Source organism: Dermacentor andersoni, unplaced genomic scaffold (assembly GCF_023375885.2).
Source record: "Dermacentor andersoni unplaced genomic scaffold, qqDerAnde1_hic_scaffold ctg00000039.1, whole genome shotgun sequence".
NCBI lineage: Eukaryota > Metazoa > Arthropoda > Arachnida > Ixodida > Ixodidae > Dermacentor > Dermacentor andersoni.
In genome coordinates, this window is record NW_027314752.1 from 27,501,650 (window position 1) to 27,522,738 (window position 21,089).

The window sequence follows — 21,089 nt, forward strand, 5'->3', positions numbered from 1 at the left end:
TTTAAATAATACAGAACGCCATTACAAGAGTACGGATAATTTCTTACGATTCGTCTTGGCGGTTCACTTGCTTTCTGTGGTGGGCGCCTGTTAGAACAGAGAATTGCTGATTTACGAAAACACACTGCCCGTGGAAAAAAAGTCTCTCATTTGCCGGAAGGAAACATGCCAAGAAGGAAAAGGCGTTTTCAGAAGAGCTCATTTGCATGGTGTATGTTACTCTCGCATCCACGTCGCAATCGAGACAGCAACGCAATCATAATAAATGCCTCGAAGTCGCTTGAAAGAACAATCTTTTAAATAATACAGAACACCATCACAAGAGTACGGATAACTTTTTTACGATTCGAGTCGGCGGTTAACTTGCTTTCTGTGGTGGGCGCCTGTTAGAATAGAGAATAGCTGATTTACGAAAACACACAGCCCGTGGAAAAAAAAGTCTCTCTTTTGCTTGAAGGAAACATGCAAAGAAAGAAAAGGCGTTTTCAGAAGAGCTCATTTGCATGGTGTATGTTACTCTCGCATCCACGTCGCAATCGAGATAGCAACGCAATCATAATAAATGCCTCGAAGTCGCTTGAAAGAACAATCTTTTAAATAATACAGAACGCCATCACAAGAGTACGGATAATTTTTTACGATTCGTCTTGGCGGTTCACTTGCTTTCTGTGGTGGGCGCCTGTTAGAATAGAGAATAGCTGATTTACGAAAACACACTGCCCGTGGAAAAGACAGTCTCTCTTTTGCTGCAAGGAAACATGCCAAGAAAGAAAAGGCGTTTTCAGAAGAGCTCATTTGCATGGTGTATGTTACTCTCGCATCCACGTCGCAATCGAGATAGCAACGCTATCATAATAAATGCCTCGAAGTCGCTTGAAAGAACAATCTTTTAAATAATACAGAACGCCATCACAAGAGTACGGATAATTTTTTACGATTCGTCTTGGCGGTTCACTTGCTTTCTGTGGTGGGCGCCTGTTTGAATAGAGAATAGCTGATTTACGAAAACACACTGCCCGTGGAAAAGAAAGTCTCTCTTTTGCTGGAAGGAAACATGCCAAGAAAGAAAAGGCGTTTTCAGAAGAGCTCATTTGCATGGTGTATGTTACTGTCGCATCCACGTCGCAATCGAGATAGCAACGCTATCATAATAAATGCCTCGAAGTCGCTTGAAATAACAATCTTTTAAATAATACAGAACACCATCACAAGAGTACGGATAATTTTTTACGATTCGTCTTGACGGTTCACTTGCTTTCTGTGGTGGGTGCCTGTTAGAACAGAGAATAGCTGATTTACGAAAACACACTGCCCGTGGAAAAAAATGTCTCTGTTTTGCTGCAAGGAAACATGCCAAGAAAGAAAAGGCGTTTTCAGAAGAGCTCATTTGCATGGTGTATGTTACTCTCGCATCCACGTCGCAATCGAGATAGCAACGCTATCATAATAAATGCCTCGAAGTCGCTTGAAAGAAGAATCTTTTAAATAATACAGAACGCAATTACAAGAGTACGGATAATTTTTTACGATTCGAGTCGGCGGTTAACTTGCTTTCTGTGGTGGGTGCCTGTTAGAACAGAGAATAGCTGATTTACGAAAACACACTGCCCGTGGAAAAAAAAGTCTCTCTTTTGCTGGAAGGAAACATGCAAAGAAAGAAAAGGCGTTTTCAGAAGAGCTCATTTGCATGGTGTATGTTACTCTCGCATCCACGTCGCAATCGAGATAGCAACTCAATCATAATAAATGCCTCGAAGTCGCTTGAAAGAAGAATCTTTTAAATAATACAGAACGCAATTACAAGAGTACGGATAATTCTTTACGATTCGAGTCGGCGGTTGACTTGCTTTCTGTGGTGAGTGCCTGTTAGAAAAGAGAATGGCTGATTTAGGAAAACACACTGCCCGTGGAAAAAAAAGTCTCTCTTTTGCTGGAAGGAAACATGCAAAGAAAGAAAAGGCGTTTTCAGAAGAGCGCATTTGCATAGTGTATGTTACTCTCGCATCCACGTCGCAATCGAGATAGCAACTCAATCATAATAAATGCCTCGAAGTCGCTTGAAAGAACAATCTTTTAAATAATACAGAACGCAATTACAAGAGTACGGATAATTTTTTACGATTCGAGTCGGCGGTTAACTTGCTTTCTGTGGTGGGTGCCTGTTAGAACAGAGAATGGCTGATTTACGAAAACACACTGCCCATGGAAAAAAAAGTATCTCTTTTGCTGGAAGGAAACATGCAAAGAAAGAAAAGGCGTTTTCAGAAGAGCTCATTTGCATGGTGTATGTTACTCTCGCATCCACGTCGCAATTGAGATAGCAACGCAATCATAATAAATGCCTCAAAGTCGCTTGAAAGAACAATATTTTAAATAATACAGAACGCAATTACAAGAGTACGGATAATATTTTACGATTCGAGTCGGCGGTTAACTTGCTTTCTGTGGTGGGCGCCTGTTAGAACAGAGAATAGCTGATTTACGAAAACACACTGCCCGTGGAAAAAAAAGTCTCTCTTTTGCTGGAAGGAAACATGCCAAGAAAGAAAAGGCGTTTTCAGAAGAGCTCATTTGCATGGTGTATGTTACTGTCGCATCCACGTCGCAATCGAGATAGCAACGCTATCATAATAAATGCCTCGAAGTCGCTTGAAATAACAATCTTTTAAATAATACAGAACACCATCACAAGAGTACGGATTATTTTTTACGATTCGTCTTGGCGGTTCACTTGCTTTCTGTGGTGGGTGCCTGTTAGAACAGAGAATAGCTGATTTACGAAAACACACTGCCCGTGGAAAAAAATGTCTCTGTTTTGCTGCAAGGAAACATGCCAAGAAAGAAAAGGCGTTTTCAGAAGAGCTCATTTGCATATTGTATGTTACTCTCGCATCCACGTCGCAATCGAGATAGCAACGCTATCATAATAAATGCCTCGAAGTCGCTTGAAAGAACAATCTTTTAAGTAATACAGAACGCAATTACAAGAGTACGGATAATTTTTTACGATTCGAGTCGGCGGATAACTTGCTTTCTGTGGTGGGTGCCTGTTAGAACAGAGAATGGCTGAATTACGAAAACACACTGCCCGTGGAAAAAAAAGTCTATCTTTTGCTGGAAGAAAACATGCAAAGAAAGAAAAGGCGTTTTCAGAAGAGCTCATTTGCATGGTGTATGTTACTCTCGCATCCACGTCGCAATCGAGATAGCAACGCAATCATAATAAATGCCTCGAAGTCGCTTGAAAGAACAATCTTTTAAATAATACAGAACGCAATTACAAGAGTACGGATAATTTTTTACGATTCGAGTCGGCGGTTAACTTGCTTTCTGTGGTGGGTGCCTGTTAGAACAGAGAATAGCTGATTTACGAAAACACACTGCCCGTGGAAAAAAAAAGTCTCTCTTTTGCTGGAAGGAAACATGCAAAGAAAGAAAAGGCGTTTTCAGAAGAGCTCATTTGCATGGTGTATGTTACTCTCGCATCCACGTCGCAATCGAGATAGCAACGCAATCATAATAAATGCCTCGAAGTCGCTTGAAAGAACAATCTTTTAAATAATACAGAACGCAATTACAAGAGTACGGATAATTTTTTACGATTCGAGTCGGCGGTTAACTTGCTTTCTGTGGTGGGTGCCTGTTAGAACAGAGAATGGCTGATTTACGAAAACACACTGCCCGTGGAAAAAAAAGTCTCTCTTTTGCTGGAAGGAAACATGCAAAGAAAGAAAAGGCGTTTTCAGAAGAGCTCATTTGCATGGTGTATGTTACTCTCGCATCCACGTCGCAATTGAGATAGCAACGCAATCATAATAAATGCCTCGAAGTCGCTTGAAAGAACAATCTTTTAAATAATACAGAACGCCATCACAAGAGTACGGATAATTTTTTACGATTCGTCTTGGCGGTTCACTTGCTTTCTGTGGTGGGTGCCTGTTAGAACAGAGAATGGCTGATTTACGAAAACACACTGCCCGTGGAAAAAAAGTCTCTCTTTTGCTGGAAGGAAACATGCCAAGAAGGAAAAGGCGTTTTCAGAAGAGCTCATTTGCATGGTGTATGTTACTCTCGCATCCACGTCGCAATCGAGATAGCAACGCAATCATAATAAATGCCTCGAAGTCGCTTGAAAGAACAATCTTTTAAATAATACAGAACGCAATTACAAGAGTACGGATAATTTTTTACGATTCGAGTCGGCGGTTAACTTGCTTTCTGTGGTGGGTGCCTGTTAGAACAGAGAATGGCTGATTTACGAAAACACACTGCCCATGGAAAAAAAAGTATCTCTTTTGCTGGAAGGAAACATGCAAAGAAAGAAAAGGCGTTTTCAGAAGAGCTCATTTGCATGGTGTATGTTACTCTCGCATCCACGTCGCAATTGAGATAGCAACGCAATCATAATAAATGCCTCAAAGTCGCTTGAAAGAACAATATTTTAAATAATACAGAACGCAATTACAAGAGTACGGATAATATTTTACGATTCGAGTCGGCGGTTAACTTGCTTTCTGTGGTGGGCGCCTGTTAGAACAGAGAATAGCTGATTTACGAAAACACACTGCCCGTGGAAAAAAAAGTCTCTCTTTTGCTGGAAGGAAACATGCCAAGAAAGAAAAGACGTTTTCAGAAGAGCTCATTTGCATGGTGTATGTTACTGTCGCATCCACGTCGCAATCGAGATAGCAACGCTATCATAATAAATGCCTCGAAGTCGCTTGAAAGAACAATCTTTTAAATAATACAGAACGCAATTACAAGAGTACGGATAATTTTTTACGATTCGAGTCGGCGGTTAACTTGCTTTCTGTGGTGGGTGCCTGTTAGAACAGAGAATGGCTGATTTACCAAAACACACTGCCCGTGGAAAAAAATGTCTCTCTTTTGCTTCAAGGAAACATGCAAAGAAAGAAAAGGCGTTTTCAGAAGAGCTCATTTGCATGGTGTATGTTACTCTCGCATCCACGTCGCAATCGAGATAGCAACGCTATCATAATAAATGCCTCGAAGTCGCTTGAAAGAACAATCTTTTAAATAATACAGAACGCAATTACAAGAGTACGGATAATTTTTTACGATTCGAGTCGGCGGTTAACTTGCTTTCTGTGGTGGGTGCCTGTTAGAACAGAGAATAGCTGATTTACGAAAACACACTGCCCGTGGAAAAAAAAGTCTCTCTTTTGCTGCAAGGAAACATGCCAAGAAAGAAAAGGCGTTTTCAGAAGAGCTCATTTGCATGGTGTATGTTACTCTCGCATGAACGTCGCAATCGAGATAGCAACGCAATCATAATAAATGCCTCGAAGTCGCTTGAAAGAACAATCTTTTAAATAATACAGAACGCAATTACAAGAGTACGGATAATTTTTTACGATTCGAGTCGGCGGTTAACTTGCTTTCTGTGGTGGGTGCCTGTTAGAACAGAGAATGGCTGATTTACGAAAACACACTGCCCGTGGAAAAAAATGTCTCTCTTTCGCTTCAAGGAAACATGCAAAGAAAGAAAAGGCGTTTTCAGAAGAGCTCATTTGCATGGTGTATGTTACACTCGCATCCACGTCGCAATCGAGATAGCAACGCAATCATAATAAATGCCTCGAAGTCGCTTGAAAGAACAATCTTTTAAATAATACAGAACGCAATTACAAGAGTACGGATAATTTTTTACGATTCGAGTCGGCGGTTAACTTGCTTTCTGTGGTGGGTGCCTGTTAGAACAGAGAATGGCCGATTTACGAAAACACACTGCCCGTGGAAAAAAAAGTCTCTCTTTTGCTGGAAGGAAACATGCCAAGAAAGAAAAGGCGTTTTCAGAAGAGCTCATTTGCATGGTGTATGTTACTCTCGCATCCACGTCGCAATCGAGATAGCAACGCAATCATAATAAATGCCTCGAAGTCGCTTGAAAGAACAATCTTTTAAATAATACAGAACGCCATCACAAGAGTACGGATAATTTTTTACGATTCGTCTTGGCGGTTCACTTGCTTTCTGTGGTGGGTGCCTGTTAGAACAGAGAATGGCTGATTTACGAAAACACACTGCCCGTGGAAAAAAAGTCTCTCTTTTGCTGGAAGGAAACATGCCAAGAAAGAAAAGGCGTTTTCAGAAGAGCTCATTTGCATGGTGTATGTTACTCTCGCATCCACGTCGCAATCGAGATAGCAACGCAATCATAATAAAGGCCTCGAAGTCGCTTGAAAGAACAATCTTTTAAATAATACAGAACGCCATCACAAGAGTACGGATAATTTTTTACGATTCGTCTTGGCGGTTCACTTGCTTTCTGTGGTGGGCGCCTGTTAGAATAGAGAATAGCTGATTTACGAAAACACACTGCCCGTGGAAAAAAAAGTGTCTCTTTTGCTGGAAGGAAACATGCCAAGAAAGAAAAGGCGTTTTCAGAAGAGCTCATTTGCATGGTGTATGTTACTGTCGCATCCACGTCGCAATCGAGATAGCAACGCTATCATAATAAATGCCTCGAAGTCGCTTGAAATAACAATCTTTTAAATAATACAGAACACCATCACAAGAGTACGGATAATTTTTTACGATTCGTCTTGGCGGTTCACTTGCTTTCTGTGGTGGGTGCCTGTTTGAACAGAGAATAGCTGATTTACGAAAACACACTGCCCGTGGAAAAAAATGTCTCTGTTTTGCTGCAAGGAAACATGCCAAGAAAGAAAAGGCGTTTTCAGAAGAGCTCATTTGCATGGTGTATGTTACTCTCGCATCCACGTCGCAATCGAGATAGCAACGCAATCATAATAAATGCCTCGAAGTCGCTTGAAAGAAGAATCTTTTAAATAATACAGAACGCAATTACAAGAGTACGGATAATTTTTTACGATTCGAGTCGGCGGTTAACTTGCTTTCTGTGGTGGGTGCCTGTTAGAACAGAGAATAGCTGATTTACGAAAACACACTGCCCGTGGAAAAAAAAGTCTCTCTTTTGCTGGAAGGAAACATGCAAAGAAAGAAAAGGCGTTTTCAGAAGAGCTCATTTGCATGGTGTATGTTACTCTCGCATCCACGTCGCAATCGAGATAGCAACGCTATCATAATAAATGCCTCGAAGTCGCTTGAAAGAACAATCTTTTAAATAATACAGAACGCAATTACAAGAGTACGGATAATTTTTTACGATTCGAGTCGGCGGTTAACTTGCTTTCTGTGGTGGGTGCCTGTTAGAACAGAGAATGGCTGATTTACGAAAACACACTGCCCGTGGAAAAAAAAGTCTATCTTTTGCTGGAAGGAAACATGCCAAGAAAGAAAAGGCGTTTTCAAAAGAGCTCATTTGCATGGTGTATGTTACTGTCGCATCCACGTCGCAATCGAGATAGCAACGCTATCATAATAAATGCCTCGAAGTCGCTTGAAATAACAATCTTTTAAATAATACAGAACACCATCACAAGAGTACGGATAATTTTTTACGATTCGTCTTGGCGGTTCACTTGCTTTCTGTGGTGGGTGCCTGTTAGAACAGAGAATAGCTGATTTACGAAAACACACTGCCCGTGGAAAAAAATGTCTCTGTTTTGCTGCAAGGAAACATGCCAAGAAAGAAAAGGCGTTTTCAGAAGAGGTCATTTGCATATTGTATGTTACTCTCGCATCCACGTCGCAATCGAGATAGCAACGCTATCATAATAAATGCCTCGAAGTCGCATGAAAGAACAATCTTTTAAATAATACAGAACGCAATTACAAGAGTACGGATAATTTTTTACGATTCGAGTCGGCGGTTAACTTGCTTTCTGTGGTGGGTGCCTGTTAGAACAGAGAATAGCTGATTTACGAAAACACACTGCCCGTGGAAAAAAAAGTCTCTCTTTTGCTGCAAGGAAACATGCCAAGAAAGAAAAGGCGTTTTCAGAAGAGCTCATTTGCATGGTGTATGTTACTCTCGCATCCACGTCGCAATCGAGATAGCAACGCAATCATAATAAATGCCTCGAAGTCGCTTGAAAGAACAATCTTTTAAATAATACAGAACGCAATTACAAGAGTACGGATAATTTTTTACGATTCGAGTCGGCGGTTAACTTGCGTTCTGTGGTGGGTGCCTGTTAGAACAGAGAATGGCTGATTTACGAAAACACACTGCCCGTGGAAAAGAAAGTCTCTCTTTTGCTGGAAGGAAACATGCCAAGAAAGAAAAGGCGTTTTCAGAAGAGCTCATTTGCATGGTGTGTGTTACTCTCGCATCCACGTCGCAATCGAGATAGCAACGCAATCATAATAAATGCCTCGAAGTCGCTTGAAAGAACAATCTTTTAAATAATACAGAACGCAATTACAAGAGTACGGATAATTTTTTACGATTCGAGTCGGCGGTTAACTTGCTTTCTGTGGTGGGTGCCTGTTAGAACAGAGAATAGATGATTTACGAAAACACACTGCCCGTGGAAAAAAAAGTCTCTCTTTTGCTGCAAGGAAACATGCCAAGAAAGAAAAGGCGTTTTCAGAAGAGCTCATTTGCATGGTGTATGTTACTCTCGCATCCACGTCGCAATCGAGATAGCAACGCTATCATAATAAATGCCTCGAAGTCGCTTGAAAGAACAATCTTTTAAATAATACAGAACGCAATTACAAGAGTACGGATAATTTTTTACGATTCGAGTCGGCGGTTAACTTGCTTTCTGTGGTGGGTGCCTGTTAGAACAGAGAATAGATGATTTACGAAAACACACTGCCCGTGGAAAAAAAAGTCTGTCTTTTGCTGCAAGGAAACATGCCAAGAAAGAAAAGGCGTTTTCAGAAGAGCTCATTTGCATGGTGTATGTTACTCTCGCATCCACGTCGCAATCGAGATAGCAACGCAATCATAATAAATGCCTCGAAGTCGCTTGAAAGAAGAATCTTTTAAATAATACAGAACGCAATTACAAGAGTACGGATAATTTTTTACGATTCGAGTCGGCGGTTAACTTGCTTTCTGTGGTGGGTGCCTGTTAGAACAGAGAATAGCTGATTTACGAAAACACACAGCCCGTGGAAAAAAATGTCTCTCTTTTGCTGGAAGGAAACATGCAAAGAAAGAAAAGGCGTTTTCAGAAGAGCTCATTTGCATGGTGTATGTTACTCTCGCATCCACGTCGCAATCGAGATAGCAACGCAATCATAATAAATGCCTCGAAGTCGCTTGAAAGAACAATCTTTTAAATAATACAGAACGCAATTACAAGAGTTCGGATAATTTTTTACGATTCGAGTCGGCGGTTAACTTGCTTTCTGTGGTGGGTGCCTGTTAGAACAGAGAATAGCTGATTTACGAAAACACACAGTCCGTGGAAAAAAATGTCTCTCTTTTGCTGCAAGGAAACATGCCAAGAAAGAAAAGGCGTTTTCAGAAGAGCTCATTTGCATGGTGTATGTTACTGTCGCATCCACGTCGCAATCGAGATAGCAACGCTATCATAATAAATGCCTCGAAGTCGCTTGAAATAACAATCTTTTAAATAATACAGAACACCATCACAAGAGTACGGATAATTTTTTACGATTCGTCTTGGCGGTTCACTTGCTTTCTGTGGTGGGTGCCTGTTAGAACAGAGAATAGCTGATTTACGAAAACACACTGCCCGTGGAAAAAAATGTCTCTGTTTTGCTGCAAGGAAACATGCCAAGAAAGAAAAGGCGTTTTCAGAAGAGGTCATTTGCATATTGTATGTTACTCTCGCATCCACGTCGCAATCGAGATAGCAACGCTATCATAATAAATGCCTCGAAGTCGCATGAAAGAACAATCTTTTAAATAATACAGAACGCAATTACAAGAGTACGGATAATTTTTTACGATTCGAGTCGGCGGTTAACTTGCTTTCTGTGGTGGGTGCCTGTTAGAACAGAGAATAGCTGATTTACGAAAACACACTGCCCGTGGAAAAAAAAGTCACTCTTTTGCTGCAAGGAAACATGCCAAGAAAGAAAAGGCGTTTTCAGAAGAGCTCATTTGCATGGTGTATGTTACTCTCGCATCCACGTCGCAATCGAGATAGCAACGCAATCATAATAAATGCCTCGAAGTCGCTTGAAAGAAGAATCTTTTAAATAATACAGAACGCAATTACAAGAGTACGGATAATTTTTTACGATTCGAGTCGGCGGTTAACTTGCTTTCTGTGGTGGGTGCCTGTTAGAACAGAGAATGGCTGATTTACGAAAACACACTGCCCGTGGAAAAAAAGTCTATCTTTTGCGGGAAGGAAACATGCAAAGAAAGAAAAGGCGTTTTCAGAAGAGCTCATTTGCATGGTGTATGTTACTCTCGCATCCACGTCGCAATCGAGATAGCAACGCAATCATAATAAATGCCTCGAAGTCGCTTGAAAGAACAATCTTTTAAATAATACAGAACGCAATTACAAGAGTACGGATAATTTTTTACGATTCGAGTCGGCGGTTAACTTGCTTTCTGTGGTGGGTGCCTGTTAGAACAGAGAATGGCTGATTTACGAAAACACACTGCCCGTGGAAAAGAAAGTCTCTCTTTTGCTGGAAGGAAACATGCCAAGAAAGAAAAGGCGTTTTCAGAAGAGCTCATTTGCATGGTGTGTGTTACTCTCGCATCCACGTCGCAATCGAGATAGCAACGCAATCATAATAAATGCCTCGAAGTCGCTTGAAAGAACAATCTTTTAAATAATACAGAACGCAATTACAAGAGTACGGATAATTTTTTACGATTCGAGTCGGCGGTTAACTTGCTTTCTGTGGTGGGTGCCTGTTAGAACAGAGAATAGATGATTTACGAAAACACACTGCCCGTGGAAAAAAAAGTCTCTCTTTTGCTGCAAGGAAACATGCCAAGAAAGAAAAGGCGTTTTCAGAAGAGCTCATTTGCATGGTGTATGTTACTCTCGCATCCACGTCGCAATCGAGATAGCAACGCTATCATAATAAATGCCTCGAAGTCGCTTGAAAGAACAATCTTTTAAATAATACAGAACGCAATTACAAGAGTACGGATAATTTTTCACGATTCGAGTCGGCGGTTAACTTGCTTTCTGTGGTGGGTGCCTGTTAGAACAGAGAATAGATGATTTACGAAAACACACTGCCCGTGGAAAAAAAAGTCTCTCTTTTGCTGCAAGGAAACATGCCAAGAAAGAAAAGGCGTTTTCAGAAGAGCTCATTTGCATGGTGTATGTTACTCTCGCATCCACGTCGCAATCGAGATAGCAACGCAATCATAATAAATGCCTCGAAGTCGCTTGAAAGAAGAATCTTTTAAATAATACAGAACGCAATTACAAGAGTACGGATAATTTTTTACGATTCGAGTCGGCGGTTAACTTGCTTTCTGTGGTGGGTGCCTGTTAGAACAGAGAATAGCTGATTTACGAAAACACACAGCCCGTGGAAAAAAATGTCTCTCTTTTGCTGGAAGGAAACATGCAAAGAAAGAAAAGGCGTTTTCAGAAGAGCTCATTTGCATGGTGTATGTTACTCTCGCATCCACGTCGCAATCGAGATAGCAACGCAATCATAATAAATGCCTCGAAGTCGCTTGAAAGAACAATCTTTTAAATAATACAGAACGCAATTACAAGAGTTCGGATAATTTTTTACGATTCGAGTCGGCGGTTAACTTGCTTTCTGTGGTGGGTGCCTGTTAGAACAGAGAATAGCTGATTTACGAAAACACACAGCCCGTGGAAAAAAATGTCTCTCTTTTGCTGCAAGGAAACATGCCAAGAAAGAAAAGGCGTTTTCAGAAGAGCTCATTTGCATAGTGTATGTTACTCTCGCATCCACGTCGCAATCGAGATAGCAACGCTATCATAATAAATGCCTCGAAGTCGCTTGAAAGAACAATCTCTTAAATAATACAGAACGCAATTACAAGAGTACGGATAATTTTTTACGATTCGAGTCGGCGGTTAACTTGCTTTCTGTGGTGGGTGCCTGTTAGAACAGAGAATGGCTGATTTACGAAAACACACTGCCCGTGGAAAAAAAAGTCTCTCTTTTGCTGGAAGGAAACATGCAAAGAAAGAAAAGGCGTTTTCAGAAGAGCTCATTTGCATGGTGTATGTTACTCTCGCATCCACGTCGCAATCGAGATAGCAACGCAATCATAATAAATGCCTCGAAGTCGCTTGAAAGAACAATCTTTTAAATAATACAGAACGCAATTACAAGAGTACGGATAATTTTTTACGATTCGAGTCGGCGGTTAACTTGCTTTCTGTGGTGGGTGCCTGTTAGAGCAGAGAATAGCTGATTTACGAAAACACACTGCCCGTGGAAAAAAATGTCTCTCTTTTGCTGCAAGGAAACATGCCAAGAAAGAAAAGGCGTTTTCAGAAGAGCTCATTTGCATGGTGTATGTTACTCTCGCATCCACGTCGCAATCGAGATAGCAACGCAATCATAATAAATGCCTCGAAGTCGCTTGAAAGAACAATCTTTTAAATAGTACAGAACGCAATTACAAGAGTACGGATAATTTTTTACGATTCGAGTCGGCGGTTAACTTGCTTTCTGTGGTGGGTGCCTGTTAGAGCAGAGAATAGCTGATTTACGAAAACACACTGCCCGTGGAAAAAAATGTCTCTCTTTTGCTGCAAGGAAACATGCCAAGAAAGAAAAGGCGTTTTCAGAAGAGCTCATTTGCATGGTGTATGTTACTGTCGCATCCACGTCGCAATCGAGATAGCAACGCTATCATAATAAATGCCTCGAAGTCGCTTGAAAGAACAATCTTTTAAATAATACAGAACGCAATTACAAGAGTACGGATAATTTTTTACGATTCGAGTCGGCGGTTAACTTGCTTTCTGTGGTGGGCGCCTGTTAGAATAGAGAATAGCTGAATTACGAAAACACACTGCCCGTGGAAAAGAAAGTCTCTCTTTTGCTGGAAGGAAACATGCCAAGAAAGAAAAGGCGTTTTCAAAAGAGCTCATTTGCATGGTGTATGTTACTGTCGCATCCACGTCGCAATCGAGATAGCAACGCTATCATAATAAATGCCTCGAAGTCGCTTGAAATAACAATCTTTTAAATAATACAGAACACCATCACAAGAGTACGGATAATTTTTTACGATTCGTCTTGGCGGTTCACTTGCTTTCTGTGGTGGGTGCCTGTTAGAACAGAGAATAGCTGATTTACGAAAACACACTGCCCGTGGAAAAAAATGTCTCTGTTTTGCTGCAAGGAAACATGCCAAGAAAGAAAAGGCGTTTTCAGAAGAGGTCATTTGCATATTGTATGTTACTCTCGCATCCACGTCGCAATCGAGATAGCAACGCTATCATAATAAATGCCTCGAAGTCGCATGAAAGAACAATCTTTTAAATAATACAGAACGCAATTACAAGAGTACGGATAATTTTTTACGATTCGAGTCGGCGGTTAACTTGCTTTCTGTGGTGGGTGCCTGTTAGAACAGAGAATAGCTGATTTACGAAAACACACTGCCCGTGGAAAAAAAAGTCTCTCTTTTGCTGCAAGGAAACATGCCAAGAAAGAAAAGGCGTTTTCAGAAGAGCTCATTTGCATGGTGTATGTTACTCTCGCATCCACGTCGCAATCGAGATAGCAACGCAATCATAATAAATGCCTCGAAGTCGCTTGAAAGAAGAATCTTTTAAATAATACAGAACGCAATTACAAGAGTACGGATAATTTTTTACGATTCGAGTCGGCGGTTAACTTGCTTTCTGTGGTGGGTGCCTGTTAGAACAGAGAATGGCTGATTTACGAAAACACACTGCCCGTGGAAAAAAAAGTCTATCTTTTGCGGGAAGGAAACATGCAAAGAAAGAAAAGGCGTTTTCAGAAGAGCTCATTTGCATGGTGTATGTTACTCTCGCATCCACGTCGCAATCGAGATAGCAACGCAATCATAATAAATGCCTCGAAGTCGCTTGAAAGAACAATCTTTTAAATAATACAGAACGCAATTACAAGAGTACGGATAATTTTTTACGATTCGAGTCGGCGGTTAACTTGCTTTCTGTGGTGGGTGCCTGTTAGAACAGAGAATGGCTGATTTACGAAAACACACTGCCCGTGGAAAAGAAAGTCTCTCTTTTGCTGGAAGGAAACATGCCAAGAAAGAAAAGGCGTTTTCAGAAGAGCTCATTTGCATGGTGTGTGTTACTCTCGCATCCACGTCGCAATCGAGATAGCAACGCAATCATAATAAATGCCTCGAAGTCGCTTGAAAGAACAATCTTTTAAATAATACAGAACGCAATTACAAGAGTACGGATAATTTTTTACGATTCGAGTCGGCGGTTAACTTGCTTTCTGTGGTGGGTGCCTGTTAGAACAGAGAATAGATGATTTACGAAAACACACTGCCCGTGGAAAAAAAAGTCTCTCTTTTGCTGCAAGGAAACATGCCAAGAAAGAAAAGGCGTTTTCAGAAGAGCTCATTTGCATGGTGTATGTTACTCTCGCATCCACGTCGCAATCGAGATAGCAACGCTATCATAATAAATGCCTCGAAGTCGCTTGAAAGAACAATCTTTTAAATAATACAGAACGCAATTACAAGAGTACGGATAATTTTTCACGATTCGAGTCGGCGGTTAACTTGCTTTCTGTGGTGGGTGCCTGTTAGAACAGAGAATAGATGATTTACGAAAACACACTGCCCGTGGAAAAAAAAGTCTCTCTTTTGCTGCAAGGAAACATGCCAAGAAAGAAAAGGCGTTTTCAGAAGAGCTCATTTGCATGGTGTATGTTACTCTCGCATCCACGTCGCAATCGAGATAGCAACGCAATCATAATAAATGCCTCGAAGTCGCTTGAAAGAAGAATCTTTTAAATAATACAGAACGCAATTACAAGAGTACGGATAATTTTTTACGATTCGAGTCGGCGGTTAACTTGCTTTCTGTGGTGGGTGCCTGTTAGAACAGAGAATAGCTGATTTACGAAAACACACAGCCCGTGGAAAAAAATGTCTCTCTTTTGCTGGAAGGAAACATGCAAAGAAAGAAAAGGCGTTTTCAGAAGAGCTCATTTGCATGGTGTATGTTACTCTCGCATCCACGTCGCAATCGAGATAGCAACGCAATCATAATAAATGCCTCGAAGTCGCTTGAAAGAACAATCTTTTAAATAATACAGAACGCAATTACAAGAGTTCGGATAATTTTTTACGATTCGAGTCGGCGGTTAACTTGCTTTCTGTGGTGGGTGCCTGTTAGAACAGAGAATAGCTGATTTACGAAAACACACAGCCCGTGGAAAAAAATGTCTCTCTTTTGCTGCAAGGAAACATGCCAAGAAAGAAAAGGCGTTTTCAGAAGAGCTCATTTGCATAGTGTATGTTACTCTCGCATCCACGTCGCAATCGAGATAGCAACGCTATCATAATAAATGCCTCGAAGTCGCTTGAAAGAACAATCTCTTAAATAATACAGAACGCAATTACAAGAGTACGGATAATTTTTTACGATTCGAGTCGGCGGTTAACTTGCTTTCTGTGGTGGGTGCCTGTTAGAACAGAGAATGGCTGATTTACGAAAACACACTGCCCGTGGAAAAAAAAGTCTCTCTTTTGCTGGAAGGAAACATGCAAAGAAAGAAAAGGCGTTTTCAGAAGAGCTCATTTGCATGGTGTATGTTACTCTCGCATCCACGTCGCAATCGAGATAGCAACGCAATCATAATAAATGCCTCGAAGTCGCTTGAAAGAAGAATCTTTTAAATAATACAGAACGCAATTACAAGAGTACGGATAATTTTTTACGATTCGAGTCGGCGGTTAACTTGCTTTCTGTGGTGGGTGCCTGTTAGAACAGAGAATGGCTGATTTACGAAAACACACTGCCCGTGGAAAAAAAAGTCTCTCTTTTGCTGGAAGGAAACATGCAAAGAAAGAAAAGGCGTTTTCAGAAGAGCTCATTTGCATGGTGTATGTTACTCTCGCATCCACGTCGCAATCGAGATAGCAACGCTATCATAATAAATGCCTCGAAGTCGCATGAAAGAACAATCTTTTAAATAATACAGAACGCAATTACAAGAGTACGGATAATTTTTTACGATTCGAGTCGGCGGTTAACTTGCTTTCTGTGGTGGGTGCCTGTTAGAACAGAGAATAGCTGATTTACGAAAACACACTGCCCGTGGAAAAAAAAGTCACTCTTTTGCTGCAAGGAAACATGCCAAGAAAGAAAAGGCGTTTTCAGAAGAGCTCATTTGCATGGTGTATGTTACTCTCGCATCCACGTCGCAATCGAGATAGCAACGCAATCATAATAAATGCCTCGAAGTCGCTTGAAAGAAGAATCTTTTAAATAATACAGAACGCAATTACAAGAGTACGGATAATTTTTTACGATTCGAGTCGGCGGTTAACTTGCTTTCTGTGGTGGGTGCCTGTTAGAACAGAGAATGGCTGATTTACGAAAACACACTGCCCGTGGAAAAAAAAGTCTATCTTTTGCGGGAAGGAAACATGCAAAGAAAGAAAAGGCGTTTTCAGAAGAGCTCATTTGCATGGTGTATGTTACTCTCGCATCCACGTCGCAATCGAGATAGCAACGCAATCATAATAAATGCCTCGAAGTCGCTTGAAAGAACAATCTTTTAAATAATACAGAACGCAATTACAAGAGTACGGATAATTTTTTACGATTCGAGTCGGCGGTTAACTTGCTTTCTGTGGTGGGTGCCTGTTAGAACAGAGAATGGCTGATTTACGAAAACACACTGCCCGTGGAAAAGAAAGTCTCTCTTTTGCTGGAAGGAAACATGCCAAGAAAGAAAAGGCGTTTTCAGAAGAGCTCATTTGCATGGTGTGTGTTACTCTCGCATCCACGTCGCAATCGAGATAGCAACGCAATCATAATAAATGCCTCGAAGTCGCTTGAAAGAACAATCTTTTAAATAATACAGAACGCAATTACAAGAGTACGGATAATTTTTTACGATTCGAGTCGGCGGTTAACTTGCTTTCTGTGGTGGGTGCCTGTTAGAACAGAGAATAGATGATTTACGAAAACACACTGCCCGTGGAAAAAAAAGTCTCTCTTTTGCTGCAAGGAAACATGCCAAGAAAGAAAAGGCGTTTTCAGAAGAGCTCATTTGCATGGTGTATGTTACTCTCGCATCCACGTCGCAATCGAGATAGCAACGCTATCATAATAAATGCCTCGAAGTCGCTTGAAAGAACAATCTTTTAAATAATACAGAACGCAATTACAAGAGTACGGATAATTTTTCACGATTCGAGTCGGCGGTTAACTTGCTTTCTGTGGTGGGTGCCTGTTAGAACAGAGAATAGATGATTTACGAAAACACACTGCCCGTGGAAAAAAAAGTCTCTCTTTTGCTGCAAGGAAACATGCCAAGAAAGAAAAGGCGTTTTCAGAAGAGCTCATTTGCATGGTGTATGTTACTCTCGCATCCACGTCGCAATCGAGATAGCAACGCAATCATAATAAATGCCTCGAAGTCGCTTGAAAGAAGAATCTTTTAAATAATACAGAACGCAATTACAAGAGTACGGATAATTTTTTACGATTCGAGTCGGCGGTTAACTTGCTTTCTGTGGTGGGTGCCTGTTAGAACAGAGAATAGCTGATTTACGAAAACACACAGCCCGTGGAAAAAAATGTCTCTCTTTTGCTGGAAGGAAACATGCAAAGAAAGAAAAGGCGTTTTCAGAAGAGCTCATTTGCATGGTGTATGTTACTCTCGCATCCACGTCGCAATCGAGATAGCAACGCAATCATAATAAATGCCTCGAAGTCGCTTGAAAGAACAATCTTTTAAATAATACAGAACGCAATTACAAGAGTTCGGATAATTTTTTACGATTCGAGTCGGCGGTTAACTTGCTTTCTGTGGTGGGTGCCTGTTAGAACAGAGAATAGCTGATTTACGAAAACACACAGCCCGTGGAAAAAAATGTCTCTCTTTTGCTGCAAGGAAACATGCCAAGAAAGAAAAGGCGTTTTCAGAAGAGCTCATTTGCATAGTGTATGTTACTCTCGCATCCACGTCGCAATCGAGATAGCAACGCTATCATAATAAATGCCTCGAAGTCGCTTGAAAGAACAATCTCTTAAATAATACAGAACGCAATTACAAGAGTACGGATAATTTTTTACGATTCGAGTCGGCGGTTAACTTGCTTTCTGTGGTGGGTGCCTGTTAGAACAGAGAATGGCTGATTTACGAAAACACACTGCCCGTGGAAAAAAAAGTCTCTCTTTTGCTGGAAGGAAACATGCAAAGAAAGAAAAGGCGTTTTCAGAAGAGCTCATTTGCATGGTGTATGTTACTCTCGCATCCACGTCGCAATCGAGATAGCAACGCAATCATAATAAATGCCTCGAAGTCGCTTGAAAGAACAATCTTTTAAATAATACAGAACGCAATTACAAGAGTACGGATAATTTTTTACGATTCGAGTCGGCGGTTAACTTGCTTTCTGTGGTGGGTGCCTGTTAGAGCAGAGAATAGCTGATTTACGAAAACACACTGCCCGTGGAAAAAAATGTCTCTCTTTTGCTGCAAGGAAACATGCCAAGAAAGAAAAGGCGTTTTCAGAAGAGCTCATTTGCATGGTGTATGTTACTCTCGCATCCACGTCGCAATCGAGATAGCAACGCAATCATAATAAATGCCTCGAAGTCGCTTGAAAGAACAATCTTTTAAATAGTACAGAACGCAATTACAAGAGTACGGATAATTTTTTACGATTCGAGTCGGCGGTTAACTTGCTTTCTGTGGTGGGTGCCTGTTAGAGCAGAGAATAGCTGATTTACGAAAACACACTGCCCGTGGAAAAAAATGTCTCTCTTTTGCTGCAAGGAAACATGCCAAGAAAGAAAAGGCGTTTTCAGAAGAGCTCATTTGCATGGTGTATGTTACTGTCGCATCCACGTCGCAATCGAGATAGCAACGCTATCATAATAAATGCCTCGAAGTCGCTTGAAAGAACAATCTTTTAAATAATACAGAACGCAATTACAAGAGTACGGATAATTTTTTACGATTCGAGTCGGCGGTTAACTTGCTTTCTGTGGTGGGCGCCTGTTAGAATAGAGAATAGCTGAATTACGAAAACACACTGCCCGTGGAAAAGAAAGTCTCTCTTTTGCTGGAAGGAAACATGCCAAGAAAGAAAAGGCGTTTTCAAAAGAGCTCATTTGCATGGTGTATGTTACTGTCGCATCCACGTCGCAATCGAGATAGCAACGCTATCATAATAAATGCCTCGAAGTCGCTTGAAATAACAATCTTTTAAATAATACAGAACACCATCACAAGAGTACGGATAATTTTTTACGATTCGTCTTGGCGGTTCACTTGCTTTCTGTGGTGGGTGCCTGTTAGAACAGAGAATAGCTGATTTACGAAAACACACTGCCCGTGGAAAAAAATGTCTCTGTTTTGCTGCAAGGAAACATGCCAAGAAAGAAAAGGCGTTTTCAGAAGAGGTCATTTGCATATTGTATGTTACTCTCGCATCCACGTCGCAATCGAGATAGCAACGCTATCATAATAAATGCCTCGAAGTCGCATGAAAGAACAATCTTTTAAATAATACAGAACGCAATTACAAGAGTACGGATAATTTTTTACGATTCGAGTCGGCGGTTAACTTGCTTTCTGTGGTGGGTGCCTGTTAGAACAGAGAATAGCTGATTTACGAAAACACACTGCCCGTGGAAAAAAAAGTCTCTCTTTTGCTGCAAGGAAACATGCCAAGAAAGAAAAGGCGTTTTCAGAAGAGCTCATTTGCATGGTGTATGTTACTCTCGCATCCACGTCGCAATCGAGATAGCAACGCAATCATAATAAATGCCTCGAAGTCGCTTGAAAGAAGAATCTTTTAAATAATACAGAACGCAATTACAAGAGTACGGATAATTTTTTACGATTCGAGTCGGCGGTTAACTTGCTTTCTGTGGTGGGTGCCTGTTAGAACAGAGAATGGCTGATTTACGAAAACACACTGCCCGTGGAAAAAAAAGTCTATCTTTTGCGGGAAGGAAACATGCAAAGAAAGAAAAGGCGTTTTCAGAAGAGCTCATTTGCATGGTGTATGTTACTCTCGCATCCACGTCGCAATCGAGATAGCAACGCAATCATAATAAATGCCTCGAAGTCGCTTGAAAGAACAATCTTTTAAATAATACAGAACGCAATTACAAGAGTACGGATAATTTTTTACGATTCGAGTCGGCGGTTAACTTGCTTTCTGTGGTGGGTGCCTGTTAGAACAGAGAATGGCTGATTTACGAAAACACACTGCCCGTGGAAAAGAAAGTCTCTCTTTTGCTGGAAGGAAACATGCCAAGAAAGAAAAGGCGTTTTCAGAAGAGCTCATTTGCATGGTGTGTGTTACTCTCGCATCCACGTCGCAATCGAGATAGCAACGCAATCATAATAAATGCCTCGAAGTCGCTTGAAAGAACAATCTTTTAAATAATACAGAACGCAATTACAAGAGTACGGATAATTTTTTACGATTCGAGTCGGCGGTTAACTTGCTTTCTGTGGTGGGTGCCTGTTAGAACAGAGAATAGATGATTTACGAAAACACACTGCCCGTGGAAAAAAAAGTCTCTCTTTTGCTGCAAGGAAACATGCCAAGAAAGAAAAGGCGTTTTCAGAAGAGCTCATTTGCATGGTGTATGTTACTCTCGCATCCACGTCGCAATCGAGATAGCAACGCTATCATAATAAATGCCTCGAAGTCGCTTGAAAGAACAATCTTTTAAATAATACAGAACGCAATTACAAGAGTACGGATAATTTTTTACGATTCGAGTCAGCGGTTAACTTGCTTTCTGTGGTGGGTGCCTGTTAGAACAGAGAATAGATGATTTACGAAAACACACTGCCCGTGGAAAAAAAAGTCTCTCTTTTGCTGCAAGGAAACATGCCAAGAAAGAAAAGGCGTTTTCAGAAGAGCTCATTTGCATGGTGTATGTTACTCTCGCATCCACGTCGCAATCGAGATAGCAACGCAATCATAATAAATGCCTCGAAGTCGCTTGAAAGAAGAATCTTTTAAATAATACAGAACGCAATTACAAGAGTACGGATAATTTTTTACGATTCGAGTCGGCGGTTAACTTGCTTTC